The sequence below is a fragment of the Schistocerca nitens genome, chromosome 2 (assembly GCF_023898315.1).
Source record: "Schistocerca nitens isolate TAMUIC-IGC-003100 chromosome 2, iqSchNite1.1, whole genome shotgun sequence".
NCBI lineage: Eukaryota > Metazoa > Arthropoda > Insecta > Orthoptera > Acrididae > Schistocerca > Schistocerca nitens.
In genome coordinates, this window is record NC_064615.1 from 888,389,714 (window position 1) to 888,406,690 (window position 16,977).

Genomic DNA, 16,977 nt, shown 5'->3' on the forward strand with positions numbered 1-16,977 from the left:
ATAAAAAAGAATTCTGTTGTTTCAAGACAATTGAGGCATTGGGCACCTCACCTTTTATTGTTAGTATTTCATGAAAGGCGGACGCGGACATGCTGTGTTCCGCATCGTTATTTTATATTTTATGTGAAAATATTCAGTAAATATGCTAATTGTTATTTTTCCAATCAGAAAACATGTAGCTTCTTGTAACTGATTACGAACAGGCAGCGTCAAGAGGACATTTTGACTGTTATGTATAAAGTATTTAACCACAATGGTCATCTATTGTAACTTAATATGAAAAGGTACGTAGCATTAAAAAACGTGTGTTAAAGATAAGTGTGCTTATTTTAGTAAATTAACCTTGATGATTTCCATCTCCTCATTTACTTGAATGTTAATTATTTTGTGTTAGTTCATCACCAGAAATTACAATCACGCTGATGGGTCGAGCGCAGCATGAGGCAGAAGGAACATTATCGTTTTCCTATTATTTCTGAATCAGCTCTTTTTTTTTAATTGTGTAGTGTTGCATTTCTTTTAAAGTCTATAAATCTTCTGGTCCCTTAGTGTTGTTCCGGGTATAACTACATCGCGACTTTAAAAATGCACAGAAATGATGTTTCTTCCGAACGATCTCAAATAAATCAATCTGCCGCTCTTGTTCAAAATAATCCAACCAGGTATTTAATGCTCAACGTGTGTTATTATAATAGTGTAATCAATCCCTGATTCTGTTGCCAAGTGGCCCACCAAAATATTCACTTTTTCGACATTTTTCAAAAAATAAATACCCCCAAGAGCAACGCTACAGCTTACATTGCCCTGTGATCTTACAATGCCAGTGACCTAATAATGTTACCTAGACAAATGCATTGCCGAAGTTACATTACTCTACACTAATTCTTTTTTAGTGCTGCCATTTTTTTCTGCCAGGATATTTCGATGCGACAGTACTGAGTCAATGATTAGTCTACAGAGTGTTACAGATTTCGAGGGGTTGTAGAGGACGTCTTGAGGAACAAACTGAGGATAGGAACCCGTGTCCACAAATGTCATCCAACGGCAGTACATACGACACGCATTCATAGGAGACAAGGCCTGTCTACGCAGCAGCTAGCTGCATCTTCTCCACTGGTGATCGTGGCAATCAGTCGCGATCACCGAATAACAAACAACATTGCAAGGTGTTCCGCCTACAGTCCGTCAGCGTACAAAATTAAGTATGCTGTCAAAGGGGTGGCTTAGCAGCAGGAGCCGGCGTCTGTAACTTCGACACTCTGTACCATCGTTGGATGAGTTTTCTGGAAAGGCGCTTCTGTCCTTAATTTGTTCCTTAAGACCCCCTTTAGAACCCCTCGAAGTTTGTCGGTATCGTATTGTAAGAACTTGTGTGTGTTCTGAACGCCTGTCCCTTATTGCAACTATGCCACAGTGCGTGTTAGGAATCGAAACTTGGAGAGATGTCTGTCCACTGATATGTGCCATTTTCCTGTATGTCCTATAGTTTTCGCGCAGTCGTGATCGGAAACTCTGAAGGTACTGTAAGTAGGCTGTTTAGGTTTTCTTATTGGTAACGCCACGTAGCGCTCGGTATGAAAATCACTGGCTGTGCTGTGTGCAGTCTGTGGCTAGTTTGCATTGTTGTCTGCCATTGTAGTGTTGGGCAGTTGGCTGTTAACAGCGCGTAGCGTTGCGCAGTTGGAGGTGAGCCGCCAGCAGTGGTGGGTGTGGGGAGAGAGATGGCGGAGTTTTGAAATTTGTAAGACTGGATGTCATGAACTGTTATATATATTATGACTATTAAGGTAAATGCATTGTTTGTTCTCTATTAAAATCTTTCATTTGCTAACTATGCATATCAGTAGTTAGTGCCTTCCGTAGTTTGAATCTTTTATTTAGCTGGCAGTAGTGGCGCTCGCTGTATTGCAGTAGTTCGAGTAACGAAGATTTTTGTGAGGTAAGTGATTTGTGTAACGTATAGGTTAATTTAGTCAGGGCCATTCTCTTGTAGGGATTACTGAAAGTCAGATTGCGTTGCGCTAAAAAAATATTGTGTGTCAGTTTAAGCACAGTCATGTATAATTTTTCAAAGGGGACGTTTCAGTACTTACGAATAACCCTGTAGGTGTCCCACTGGTCTTCTGACTTGGGTCCTATTTGTGCCAGAGGTAATGCCATGAATGGTAATCAATGGTTCAAATGGCTCTGAGCACTATGGGACTTAACATCAGAGGTCATCAGTCATCTAGAACTCAGAACTACTTAAACCTAACTAACCTAAGGACATCACACACATCCACGCCCGAGGCAGGATTCGAACCTGCAACCGTAGCGGTCGCGCGGTTCCAGACTGAAGCGCCTAGAACCGCTCGGCCACACCGGCCGGCGAATGGTAATCCTCTATCTTCATTTCTGATACATATTTTCAGAAAAGCATTTATGATTACGAATATTTGACATCCGGGCACAGTTTGCCAAATGACGTACTCTTGAGCATTACATGCAAATTCGACTGTCTCATGTGACATCGATCTTCGTGAAACAGTATGAGACAGCTTTTGCACAAAGCTATCGATACATGGCACGTAAGGTCTTTGTTCTGGTTTCCTTCTCTGTCTCTCAGCAAATCCTTCTTCTTGTTTCACCTTCTGTTGGTAGCTGCTCTCCAAAGTTCAGTATAGATCTGTACATGACACTTTCGGTGTCCAGCAGCTCTCTTTCTTTTTAAATCTTGTCCTGCTTCCCAATGCAATAATTTGCTCTGCAATTCTCATAAGAAAATTAATCAGTGGCATATTTTTAGGCTGAGACATCTAGCAAGCAGATGGGTAATAATCAAACTTGGACAGCAGAGCCTACAGATGCAATCTGTAATTATAAGAACTCTGCGAACTATTAGCCGGCTTCACTTTACCAGGATGACACTGATACATGTTACAACACGCAGCAACCAGCTCAAATAGCCGTGTGCGTTAGCAAGCCACTACGTGGATTCGGAGAGACGCTCTAGCCCAGGATCTAATCCGCCGCCGGCCGGGGTGGCCAAGCGGTTAAAGGCGCTACAGTCTGGAACCGAGCGACCGCTACGGTCGCAGGTTCGAATCCTGCCTCGGGCATGGATGTGTGTGATGTCCTTAGGTTAGTTAGGTTTATGTAGTTCTAAGTTCTAGGGGACTGATGACCTTCGACGTTAAGTCCCATAGTGCTCAGAACCATTTGAACGATCTAATCCGCCCAGCCATTCCCAACTGCGACTAGGTGAATGCTGGGCTGATACCCGCGTTCCGCTGCAGTTACGTGATTCGCAAACCTTTAGAATCCGTTTCCGCTCTTTCACAGGGGATAACACGAGAAGCAGACAGATGAGACGCCGGCCTCGGTGGCCGAGCGGTTCTAGGCGCTAAGTCCGGAACCGCGCGACTGCTACGGTCGCAGGTTCTAATCCTGCCTCGGGCATGGATGTGTGTGATGTCCTTAGGCTAGTTAGGTTTAAGTAGTTCCAAGTTCTAGGGGACTGATGACCACAGACGTTAAGTCCCATAGCGCTCAGAGCCATTTGAACCATTTGCACAGATGGAACGCACGAATTCCGTCCCGAGGACAAATTTAATGGAGACAGGAAGTACATTCTGCCATCCTCCTCCTCCAACATTGCCAGATCCAATAATTAACTTGTCAATCCCGTAAAGATATGGGATAAAAGGCAGGAATAAGAGGAAGAAGAAGAAGATCACTACTAAACAACAGTCCATTTCTAACGACTTTAAGTGTTTTCTTGGGAACAGTAAGGAGAGGATGAAATAACAAGGTGAGCAACCAAAAGCCACGGGAAAGACAGTCCCATTTCATGATGGTGCAATGTATGACGGCCGAATATTGTAGCTAGATGCAACATATGGCCACAGTGTACAAATAATATCTGAGCAGTCTGTTACAGACACGTGTGTACTGAATATGGCACTCAACGAGTAATGATAATTGGCGCGAAACGGAAGTGTCATAGGATATCGGAGATTACACAAGAATTAAGGTTTCCGAAGTCAACAGAGAGTGAGGTGGAACTCTAATACAGTGTCATAGAGACAACCTTTGCACAGGATAGCAAGTGTTTAACGAACAGACGTCAAGTTGTCTCTGCAGAGCCATACGGGGGCGAGGGACTGTCTAGACCTTCCTTTCAAAAAGTTGCGATACTGATTATATTCTTGCCGGCCGGTGTGGCCGTGCGGTTCAAGGCGCTTCAGTCTGGAACCGCGTGACCGCTACGGTCGCAGGTTCGAATCCTGCCTCGGGCATGGATGTGTGTGATGTCCTTAGGTTTAAGTAGTTCTAAGTTCTAGGGGACTGATGACCACAGATGTTAAGTCCCATAGTGCTCATCAGAGCCATTTTGATTATATTCTTGGCATGTAAACGACATCAAAGTAGTAAATGCGGTGGCAACTGGACCTAACAACCGTAAACAACGGATGTGCATTGGTGGGCATGCGTTGCACCTCTAAGTCAGGTGTTCAAGACGTTCTCGAGGACATTTTGAAGAAGAGAAAATGATATTCTCAGTTTGTCCCTCACACCTTGACTACGGAACAAAAACAACAACGCTTATATGACTGCCGCTAAGTGATTGGAACGCAAAATTCGGACACTCCTTTTCTAGAAAAAACTCATCTCGGGTTTAAAGACTTGGTGGTGCCAAAACGAACCCACTACGAAACGACGAAGCGTATGTGAAGGGTCAGCGCTTTGACGACTAAACGGCATTCAGGCCAATGTGACACACTGGTTGAACACCACCCCAAAGAAGGACTTTTCTCACAGTTTCTCACTGCTGCATGAACATTCTGTGCATTGTACTTAAGTGGGAGACTATCTAGAACAAATGAAGCACTAAATCACAATCTTACTTCTCTATTTTTTACTAATCCAGTCTCGAAGCTTCTTGGGGTAGAGGGAGTACCGTCAGTGATCGTCGCCGATTTGAATGTGGGGCGTCAGGAATTCACTTAAATCAGGACCACATCAAGACAAATACAATGAAACGAGTTGTGTAACAGTACCTTACCATGACTTTTTGTCCTTTCAGTAAATTACGTTTATAGGGTGGAAAGTATGATAAGATTCTAGTGCAAAACTGTTGAACTTTGACTACCGTATAAAATTGTGATACAAATTTTCATTCTCATAATCTTTACCCGTAGCTGGCGATCCATGTTGAATGTACTGAATTCTAAACTAGTCTCACGGTTAACATCACTTTAAATTTTTACGAACAGCGTACCCACAAGCTGTTACCCAGTGTTTTTGAAGCAGCGAGATGCAAACAGCGAATCTGAACGCAGAGGTGTTGCGTCATCACTCAGCGATAGCCGCGACAGCAAAAACGAGGAAGTTCCTTAAACCAGAGAGCAACACTGCCTCCAGCTGCCCCGATACCACTGCACTAGTGAGCCTCCCGGCATCGACTCTTCTCTGATGTTTCATCGAGAAGCTAAGGATCAGAGGAGCGGAGTTCGGAGAAATGTAAGTAACTATGCCGATGAATGTTTGTTTTCGTTCCACGAAGGAGTGAAAAGCTCCGACCGGCAGTTCGTTGTCGCTTAGCGTTCACCTTTGACACGAACGGTAGCTTTGTGGCGCGCGCAGAGAACTTGACGCGGTGGACCTGAAATTATGATTTCTTTAAAGGAAAACCATCTGCAGACGCGGTCTCATACCTCCGGGGAAGCGCAATGATGGAGAATATTTCCTGCAGACAACGCCGCACACATTGAAAGTTTTTAAAGGCGACATTACGCAACCACCAAATCAGGGGTAATGTATGGTTATTCACAGACGATTAGTTTCATGCAGCGACTATTTTTAAGTCACTGACTAACATTACATAAAAACTTCAGGAAGGTTTCTTAGCGTCAACTGTACTATGTGATCAAAAGTATCCAGACATCCCGAAAAACATACGTTTTTCGTATTAGGTGCCTCGTGCTGCCACTTACTGCCAGGTACTCCATATCAGCGACCTCAGTAGTGATTAGACATGGTGAGAGAGTAGAATGGGGCGCTCCGCGGAACTCACGGACTTCGAATATGGTCAGGTGATTGGGTGTCACTTGTGTCATGCGTCTGTACGCCAAATTTCCACACTCCTAAATATCCCAAGGTCCACTGTTTCCGATGTGACAGTGAAGTGGAAACGTGAAGGGACACTTACAACACAAAAGCGTACAGGCTGACCTCGTCTGTGGACTGACAGAGACCGCCCACAGTTGAAGAGAGTCGTAATGTGTAATAGGCAGACATCTATCCAGACCATCTTCCCCATGAACCATAGACCTAGCCGTTGGTGGGGAGGCTTGCGTGCCTCAGCGATACAGATAGCCGTACCATACGTGCAACCACAACGGAGGGGTATCTGTTGAGAGGCCAGACAAACGTGTGGTTCCTGAAGAGGGGCAGCAGACTTTTCAGTAGTTGCAGGGGCAACAGTCTGGATGATTGACTGACCTGGCCTTGCAACATTAACCAAAACGGTCTTGCTGTGCTGGTACTGCGAACGGCTGAAATCAAGGGGAAACTACGGCCGCAATTTTTCCCGAGAGCATGCAGCTACTGTATGGATAAATGATGATGGCGTCCTCTTGGGTAAAATATTCCGGAGGTAAAATAGTCCCCCATTCGTATCTCCGGGCGGGGACTACTCACGAGGACGTCGTTATCAGGAAAAAGAAAACTGGGGTTCTACGGATCGGAGCGTGGAAAGTCAGATCCCTTAACCGGGCAAGTAGATTAGAAAATTTAAAAAGGGAAATGGATAGGTTAAAGTTAGATATAGTGGGAATTAGTGAAGTTCGGTGGCAGGAGGAACAAGACTTTTGGTCAGGTGAACACAGGGTTATAAACACAAAATCACATAGAGGTAATGCCGGAGTAGGATTAATAATGAATAAAAAAATAGGAGTGCGGGTAAGCTACTGCAAACAGCATGGTGAACGCATTATTGTGGTCAAGATAGACACGAAGCCCACGCCTACTACAGTAGTACAAGTTTATATACCAACTAGCTCTGCAGATGATGAAGAAATTTTTGAGAAATGTATGATGAGATAAAAGAAATTATTCAGGTAGTGAAGGGAGACGAAAATTTAATAGTCATGGGTGACTGGAATTCGAGAGTAGGAAAAGGGAGAGAAGGAAATATAGTAGGTGAATATGGATTGGGGCTAAGAAATGAAAGAGGAAGCCGCCTGGTAGAGTTTTGCACAGAGCATAACTTAATCATAGTTAACACTTGGTTCAAGAATCATGAAAGAAGGTTGTATACATGGAAGAATGCTGGATATACTAGAAGGTATCAGATAGATTACATAATGGTAAGACAGAGATTTAGGAACCAGGTTTTAAATTGTAAGACATTACCAGGGGCAGATGTGGACTCTGACCACAATCTATTGGTTATGAACTGTAGATTAAAACTGAAGAAACAGCAAAAAGATGGGAATTTAAGGAGATGGGACCTGGATAAACTGAAAGAATCAGAGGTTGTACAGAGTTTCAGGGACAGCATAAGGGAACAATTGACAGGAAGGGGGGAAAGAAGTACAGTAGAAGAAGAATGGGTAGGTCTGAGGGATGAAGTAGTGAAGGCAGCAGAGGATCAAGTAGGTAAAAAGACGAGCGCTAGTAGAAATCCTTGGGAAACAGAAGAAATATTGAACTTAATTGACGAAAGGAGAAAATATAAAAATGCAGTAAATGAAGCAGGCAAAAAGGAATACAGACATCTCAAAAATGAGATCGACAGGAAGTGCAAAATGGCTAAGCAGGGATGGCTAGAGGACAAATGTAAGGATGTAGAGGGTTATCTCACTAGGGGTAAGATAGATACTGCCTACAGGAAAATTAAAGAGACCTTTGGAGAAAAGAGAACCACTTGTATGAATATCTAGAGCTCAGATAGAAACCCAGTTCTAAGCAAAAAAGGGAAAGCAGAAAGGTGGGAGGAGTATATAGAGGGTCTATACAAGGGCGATGTACTTGAGGACAATATTATGGAAATGGAATAGGATGTAGATGAAGATGAAATGGGAGATACGATACTGCGTGAAGAGTTTGACAGATCACTGAAAGACCTGAGTCGAAACAAGGCCCTGGGAGTAGACAACATTCCATTAGAACTACTGACGGCCTTGGGAGAGTCAGTCCTGACAAAACTCTACCATCTGGTGAGCAAGATGTATGAGACAGGCGAAATACCCTCAGACTTCAAGAAGAATATAATAATTCCAATCCCAAAGAAAGCAGGTGTTGACAGATGTGAAAATTACCGAACTATTAGTTTAATAAGTCACAGCTGCAAAATACTAACGCGAATTCTTTACAGACGAATGGAAAAACTGGTAGAAGCCGACCTCGGGGAAGATCAGTTTGGATTCCGTATAAATAATGGAACACGTGAGGCAATACTGACCTTACGACTTATCTTAGAAGAAAGATTAAGGAAAGGCAAACCTACGTTTCTAGCATTTGTAGACTTAGAGAAAGCTTTTGACAATGTTGACTGGAATACTCTCTTTCAAATTCTAAAGGTGGCAGGGGTAAAATACAGGGAGCGAAAGGCTATTTACAATTTGTACAGAAACCCGATGGCAGTTATAAGAGTCGAGGGGCATGAAAGGGAAGCAGTGGTTGGGAAGGGAGTGAGGCAGGGTTGTAGCCTCTCCCCGATGTTATTCAATCTGTATATTGAGCAAGCAGTAAAGGAAACAAATGAAAAATTCGGAGTAGGTATTAAAATCCATGGAGAACAAATAAAAACTTTGAGGTTCGCCGATGACTTTGTAATTCTATCAGAGACAACAAAGGACTTGGAAGAGCAGTTGAACGGAATGGACAGTGTCTTGAAAGGAGGATATAAGATTAACATCAACAAAAGCAAAACGAGTATAATGGAATGTAGTCGAATTAAGTCGGGTGATTCTGAGGGAATTAGATTAGGAAATGAGACAAAGTAGTAAAGGAGTTTTCCTATTTGGGGAACAAAATAACTGATGATGGTCGAAGTAGAGAGGATATAAAATGTAGACTGGCAATGGCAAGGAAAGCGTTTCTGAAGAAGAGAAATTTAACATCGATTATAGATTTAAGTTTCAGGAAGTCGTTTCTGAATGTATTTGTATGGAGTGTAGCCATGTATGGAACATGGACGATAAATAGTTTAGACAAGAAGAGAACAGAAGCTTTCGAAATGTGGTGGTACAGACGAATGCTGAAGATTAGATGGGTAGATCACATAACTAATGAGGAGGTATTGAATAGAATTGGGGAGAAGAGGAGTTTGTGGCACAACTTGAAAAAAGAAGGACCGGTTAGTAGGACATGTTCTGAGGCATCAAGGGATCATAAATTTAGCATTGGAGGGCAGCGTGGAGAGTAAAAATCGTAGAGGGAGACCAAGAGATGAATACACTAAGCAGATTCAGAAGGATGTGGGTTGCAGTAAGTACTGGGAGATGAAGAAGCTTGCACATGATAGGGTAGCAGGGAGAGAGAAAACTTGGATTTCACGGTCGAGCGGCTGCTCATAATCCACACATCACACCGGTAAATGCCGAACGACGCTTCGCTTGGTACAAGAAGCGTAAACATTGGACAATTGAACACTGGAAAAAAGTTGGTGTGACGAATCACGGCATACAATCTGACGGCAGGGGTGGGTATGGTGAATGCCCGGTGAACGCCGTCTGCTAGCGTGTGTAGTACCAACAGTAAAATTCGGAGGCGGTGGTATTTTGGTGTGGTCGTGTTTTTCATGAAGGGGGCTTGCACCCCTTGTTGTTTTGCGTGGCACTATCACAGCACAGGCCTACATTAACGTTTTAAGCACCTTCTTGCTTCCCACTGTTGAAGAGCGATTCGGGGATGATGATTGCATCTTTCAACACGATCGAGCACCTGTTCATAATGCACGGCCTGTGGCTGATTGGTTACACGACAATAACATCCTTTAATGGACTGACCTGCACACAGTCCCGACTTGAATCCCATAGAACACCTTTGGGATATTTTGGAACGCCAACTTCGTGCCAGGCCTCACCAACCGACATCAATACCTCTCCTCAGTGCAGCACTCCGTGAAGAATGGGCTACCATTTTCTTCTCTAAATTATCCCCTTGTCTCCTCAAAATGTGCCCAAGGAACTGGAACTATTTTTCACTGACACAGGTAGATAAACTTCTAGTGCTGCCAAGTTCTTCTTCCTGTCCGCGGTACACTTACCACCTTCCTCTAACACCACATCTCGAAGCCATCAATTCAGCTTTTGTCGCCAGCTTTAAACGGCCCAGGTCTCGAAGCCATAGAAGAACACTGGGAACACCAGTCACTCCACCAAGCGCATCTTAGTTATTTTTGTTACTGCCCGCTTCTGCCAAATGTTACAAATAGTGAGTTAAGCCATTTGCGGCTCGACCAAGGAGCACTTGTTATTTTATTTCTCTATCACATTTTCCTGCGTCATTGATCAGAGAGCTCAGATTTACACAGTCACTACTTCCAGATCCTTCAAGAAACCTGTAAGCTGGGTTTGGTCTAAACCTTGTCGGTAAATAATCATTACTTTGGTCTTGTTCACGTTTATCTCTAGACAGAAATTTAAAGTAGTAGTCTTCACTTTGAAGAACAAATTACTAAATCTTCCTCACTTCCTGCAACGAGGCTATATCATCATCAAAGCGTAGAGTGTTGATTTTCTTGCCGCCGGTTGGAATTCCGCGTATCTGAAGCATGTGTCTGCGACATACTATCCCAAAATTAAATTAACAGTATTTTCTATTCTCCAGTTCTGACCAAGTTTATCGGGCGTTTTCCCTTGGTTGTAACGCAAAGATTTCCAATAGTGACTCCCTCTGCCCTATTACTTGCTTGCTTGGAATGTGGCTGACACATCTCTGCCTATACCGTAGGTCATTTACTCAAACAGGCTGCGCTAAACAGTGAATAAAAAGTACAGAAAAAAAGATGAAACTATTGAACTCGTGAGAAGTGTTTGCATCCTTTGAATAAGCCACGGTCCAGCCAAACTGATACTCTCTCACTGATGATTCTGAAGACGATGGGGCGTTAACCTCCAATCTGCCTTCTTCAACAATAGTGGTTCACGTTATAGCCGTATATACATAAACAAAAAAGCCGCCAATTTTCGTGCGTCCCGCAAATGACTCTGCATTCTCACAATTGTACACGATCATATCGGGCGTACTTGAAACACGTCCCCAAATCAGCTCATTCCACGCGCTGTTATTCGAAATGTGCCTTATATTAACTCCTAATGTGTAGTGAGCTCTACCAAATAATAGGTGTCCTCAATGATACGTCAAGTAAACGCAGCATTACGCGGAAATTTCGTCAGAGCGTTGTTGACCGAAAAAATTTTTAATTTGCCATATTAGTCTTATTGCTGTACTTAGGCTGCGAGATGACGCAGCGCGCCTAAAAATTCTCTCGCAGCACAGTATATGGAGTCGCGTTAAATTACATCGTGATACTTTTACTGATCAGCGTCGCTGTTTCAGCGCGTAACGTCAGCCTGCATCGTGAACTCGCGTAAATAAAGCGCTGTTGTAAAATAACGCAGGCGCTATTACTGCTTGTTTGAGGTATCTGTAACTTGTCTACTGTGGGTTAAATCTTATAAAAGGTGATTTATATTAATATGACAAAGAAGCTACTGTAGCGTCACAAAAACATTTTTAAACGAACAAATACGAGGTATTACTGATGTTACCGTCGTGGGCTCTTTGTCCTTATCCATCAAGGTAAATAAACATTGTTCCTAAACTTCGCTGATCTGTCTGCAAGTATACTCCATAGCTGTCTGTCACGTCTCGTTTGCTGAATCTCCTTCAGCGTTTCAGCACCCACATTCATCTAACACTTTGTATACACGCCGCTTGACGGATCAAAGGCTATTTTCGTTCTCAGAGTTCTGCCAGACAAGACGGAAAAAAATTAACAAATATTTTTCGCTGACACTATAAATATTTTTTCCCATACATGCTTACATTGAGTGAGCGTGTCTATTCGCAGCCATTTTGCATTTCGAACAGTCGGTATTTCCGTCGTATACCAATGATGGGAGCGAACTCATGCCTCAGAAGTGCCCCGAGTACTCGACGACTGGGAACACAAATCATCGTGCAGTGAAAGTGTTCACCAATCCAATTAAAAGAAGTGTTCCCGTACGCTATGTCCCTGCGCCGACTTCCCGTTTACAGTCAGCTCAGCACAAAGTCTTGAGGAAGGCCACTAGCAACAGTGGCCGAAAAGTCGGACAGTTTTATACACTAATAATGTGGTCAACAGCCGAGAAGAATTTTATCGACAGTGACAACGGCCGCGGAAGCCCACTCTTACATTTCGCTTACATTTTACAGAGTGGAGACATTGAAGGGCAATTTCTGTTTACATTGTGTCTGACAAATTTGTAAGGGTCTACCCAGGAATGTCCGTTGTGATCAATCATCTACAGGTATATATGCTCTGTATCACCATTGCCTTCCCCCATGAACCATGGACCTTGCCGTTGGTGGGGAGGCTTGCGTGCCTCAGCGATACAGATGACCGTACCGCAGGTGGAACCACAACGGAGGGGTATCTGTTGAGAGGCCAGACAAACATGTGGTTCCTGAAGAGGGGCAGCAGCCTTTTCAGTAGTTGCAGGGGCAACAGTCTGGATGATTGACTGATCTGGCCTTGTAACATTAACCAAAACGGCCTTGCTGTGCTGGTACTGCGAACGGCTGAAAGCAAGGGGAAACTACAGCCGTAATTTTTCCCGAGGACATGCAGCTTTACTGTATGATTAAATGATGATGGCGTCCTCTTGGGTAAAATATTCCGGAGGTAAAATAGTCCCCCATTCGGATCTCCGGGCGGGGACTACTCAAGAGGACGTCGTTATCAGGAGAAAGAAAACTGGCATTCTACGGATCGGAGCGTGGAATGTCAGATCCCTTAATCGGGCAGGTAGATTAGAAAATTTAAAAAGAGAAATGGAGAGGTTAAAGTTAGATATAGTGGGAATTAGTGAAGTTCGGTGGCAGGAGGAACAAGACTTTTGGTCAGGTGATTACAGGGTTATAAATACAAAATCAAATAGGGGTAATGCAGGAGTAGGTTTAATAATGAATAAAAAAAAATAGGAGTGCGGGTTAGCTACTACAAACAGCATAGTGAACGCATTATTGTGGCCAAGATAGACACAAAGCCCATGCCTACTACAGTAGTACAAGTTTATATGCCAACTAGCTCTGCAGATGATGAAGAAATTGATGAAATGTATTGGGGGGAAGAAATGAAAGAGGAAGCCGCCTTGTAGAATTTTGCACAGAGCATAACTTAATCATAGCTAACACTTGGTTCAAGAATCATAAAAGAAGGTCGTATACCTGGAAGAATCCTGGAGATACTAATAGGTATCAGATAGATTATATAATGGTAAGACAGAGATTTAGGAACCAGGTTTTAAATTGTAAGACATTTCCAGGGGCAGATGTGGATTCTGACCACAATCTCTTGGTTATGAACTGCAGATTGAAACTGAAGAAACTGCAAAAAGGTGGGAATTTAAGGAGATGGGACCTGGATAAACTGAAAGAACCAGAGGTTGTAGAGAGTTTCAGGGAGAGCATAAGGGAACAATTGACAGGAATGGGGGAAAGAAATACAGTAGAAGAAGAATGGGTAGCTCTGAGGGATGAAGTAGTGAAGGCAGGAAGAGGATCAAGTAGGTAAAAGGACGAGGGCTAATAGAAATCCTTGGGTAACAGAAGAAATATTGAATTTAATTGATGAAAGGAGAAAATATAAAAATGCAGTAAATGAAGCAGGCCAAAGGGAATACAAACGTCTCAAAAATGAGATCGACAGAAAGTGCAAAATGGCTAAGCAGGGATGGCTAGAGGAAAAATGTAAGGATGTAGAGGCTTGTCTCACTAGGGGTAAGATAGATACTGCCTACAGGAAAATTAAAGAGACCTTTGGAGAGAAGAGAACCACTTGTATGAATATCAAGAGCTCAGATGGCAACCCAGTTCTAAGCAAAGAAGGGAAGGCAGAAAGGTGGAAGGAGTATATAGAGGGTTTATACAAGGGCGATGTACTTGTGGACAGTATTATGGAAGTGGAAGAGGATGTAGATGAAGATGAAATGGGAGATAAGATACTGCGTGAAGAGTTTGACAGAGCACTGAAAGACCTGAGTCGAAACAAGGCCCCGGGAGTAGACAACATTCCATTAGAACTACTGATGGCCTTGGGAGAGCCAGTCATAACAAAACTCTACCATCTGGTGAGCAAGATGTATGAGACTGGCGAAATACCCACAGACTTCAAGAAGAATATAATAATTCCAATACCAAAGAAAGCAGGTGTTGACAGATGTGAAAATTACCGAACTATCAGTTTAATAAGTCACAGCTGCAAAATACTAACGCGAATTCTTTACAGACGAATGGAAAAACTGGTGGAAGCGGACCTCGGGGAAGATCAGTTTGGATTCCGTAGAAATGTTGGAACACGTGAGGCAATACTAACCTTACGACTTATCTTAGAAGAAAGATTAAGAAAAGGCAAACCTGCGTTTCTAGCATTTGTAGACTTAGAGAAAGCTTTTGACAACGTTAACTGGAATACTCTCTTTCACATTCTGAAGGTAGCAGGGGTAAAATACAGGGAGCGAAAGGCTATTTACAATTTGTACAGAAACCAGATGGCAGTTATAAGAGTCGAGGGGCATGAAAGGGAAGCAGTGGTTGGGAAAGGAGTGAGACAGGGTTGTAGCCTCTCCCCGATGTTATTCAATCTGTATATTGAGCAAGCAGTAAAGGAAACAAAAGAAAAATTCGGAGTAGGTATTAAAATTCATGGAGAAGAAGTAAAAACTTTGAGGTTCGCCGATGACATTGTAATTCTGTCAGAGACAGCAAAGGACTTGGAAGAGCAGTTGAACGGAATGGACAGTGTCTTGAAAGGAGGATATAAGATGAACATCAACAAAAGCAAAACGAGGATAATGGAATGTAGTCAAATTAAATCGGGTGATGCTGAGGGGATTAGATTAGGAAATGAGACACTTAAAGTAGTAAAGGAGTTTTGCTATTTAGGGAGTAAAATAACTGATGATGGTCGAAGTAGAGAGGATATAAAATGTAGACTGGCAATGGCAAGGAAATCGTTTCTGAAGAAGAGAAATTTGTTAACATCGAGTATAGATTTAAGTGTCAGGAAGTCGTTTCTGAAAGTATTTGTATGGAGTGTAGCCATGTATGGAAGTGAAACATGGACGATAACCAGTTTGGACAAGAAGAGAATAGAAGCTTTCGAAATGTGGTGTTACAGAAGAATGCTCAAGATAAGGTGGGTAGATCACGTAACTAATGAGGAGGTATTGAATAGGATTGGGGAGAAGAGAAGTTTGTGGCATAACTTGACTAGAAGAAGGGATCGGTTGGTAGGACATGTTTTGAGGCATCAAGGGATCACAAATTTAGCATTGGAGGGCAGCGTGGAGGGTAAAAATCGTAGAGGGAGACCAAGAGATCAATACACTAAGCAGATTCAGAAGGATGTAGATTGCAGTAGGTACTGGGAGATGAAGAAGCTTGCACAGGATAGAGTAGCATGGAGAGCTGCATCAAACCAGTCTCAGGACTGAAGACCACAACAACAACAACAACATCACCATTGCGCCACACCGCTGAAGCGAATCAAAGACATTACATGTTGTTTCATCCAAACTGCATCTCCGTTCTCTTTTAGCTTTTGAAAGAAAAATGAAGTACTCGAACGTTTTTCGTTATTACAGTCTGTCTATTGCCATATACAACCATCATATGTGACAATAACATATACTCGACATCTACCGACCCCCCCCCCCCCCCTTTTCTTTTAATTCTTGGACTGTTTATAATTTTATTAATTCTTGGACTGTTTCGCGTTATGCGATCAGCCTATTTCCTGCAGGCCCTCACAAGATAAAATCATGCTCCACGTAATTAGAATACTCAACACTTCACTCAAATCGGAGTAGTACTGTTTGGCGCCGGCCGCGGTGGTCTAGCGGTTCTGGCGCTGTAGTCCGGAACCGTGGGACTGCTACGGTCGCAGGTTCGAATCCTGCCTCGGGCATTGGTGTGTGTGATGTCCTTAGGTTAGTTAGGTTTAAGTAGTTCTAAGTTCTAGGGGACTTATGACCTAAGATGTTGAGTCCCATAGTGCTCAGAGGCATTTGAACCATTTTGAGTACTGTTTGGCTTTAGTCTACCGAGTGGCGACGCTACGTTTTCACACAATTACGTCAACACTGCGTTCATCTACATGGCGCGTGCTATTCGTTCCAGTCACAAGTTGAGCTGAACCATTCACGTTTCTGCTAAGGTTACTCATTTCATAAATGCAAAACACGTATTACGATTCTTGCAAGACGACAAGTCAGTATAAAGTGGGTAATATTCGGTACACCAACAAGTCCTTCATTGTAACTACTTAAAGGGGGAAAATATAAGCTGATTTTTTTCGTGTACTCAGACGAGTGCTAAGCGGACCAGTTTGCTTGTCACAGTCAAAATTAAGCGCCATCATGAATCACGAACAGAGAGGCTGTACTACGGTCCTTATGCGAAATAAGGAAGCAAGCTACAGGTTGTCCGAGTCCAGGCAAACAAAGCAAGAACAACGAAGAGGAGAAAGTGGAAAAACGATTGACATCTGCGGTGTTACACTCAATCTATACGAATATTGGGTAGACTCCCATTGTGCACCTTAATTACTCCGATGAAAACAGTTATCGCTAAGGCCTTACCGGGAAGGCAACAGTTTTACAGGTAAACAAGGCGTGTTAAATATCTTTCTTAAATATCGAGCAGTGTAAGGTCTGTAGTATCCAAGACGTCGACAAGTCGCTGAACCCAAAGACAGACTAACGAAACGTCAATCGGTGT

At 43.1% G+C, this 16,977-nt stretch overlaps 1 protein-coding gene and 1 long non-coding RNA gene across 3 annotated transcripts in view; one reads left to right on the forward strand and one right to left on the reverse strand.

The window, feature by feature from the left end:
* The window catches only part of LOC126237197 (phosphatidylinositol 4-kinase beta), a 268,062-nt gene that overhangs the window by 250,136 nt on the left and 949 nt on the right, over positions 1–16,977 (reverse strand). The window lies entirely within an intron of this gene.
* Positions 5,410–16,977, forward strand: part of LOC126237199 (uncharacterized) — a 418,088-nt gene continuing 406,520 nt past the window's right edge. For both annotated transcript variants that reach the window (XR_007545052.1, XR_007545051.1), the window contains exon 1: positions 5,410–5,502. This is a non-coding gene — a long non-coding RNA (uncharacterized LOC126237199). The remainder of the gene's footprint in view (positions 5,503–16,977) is intronic.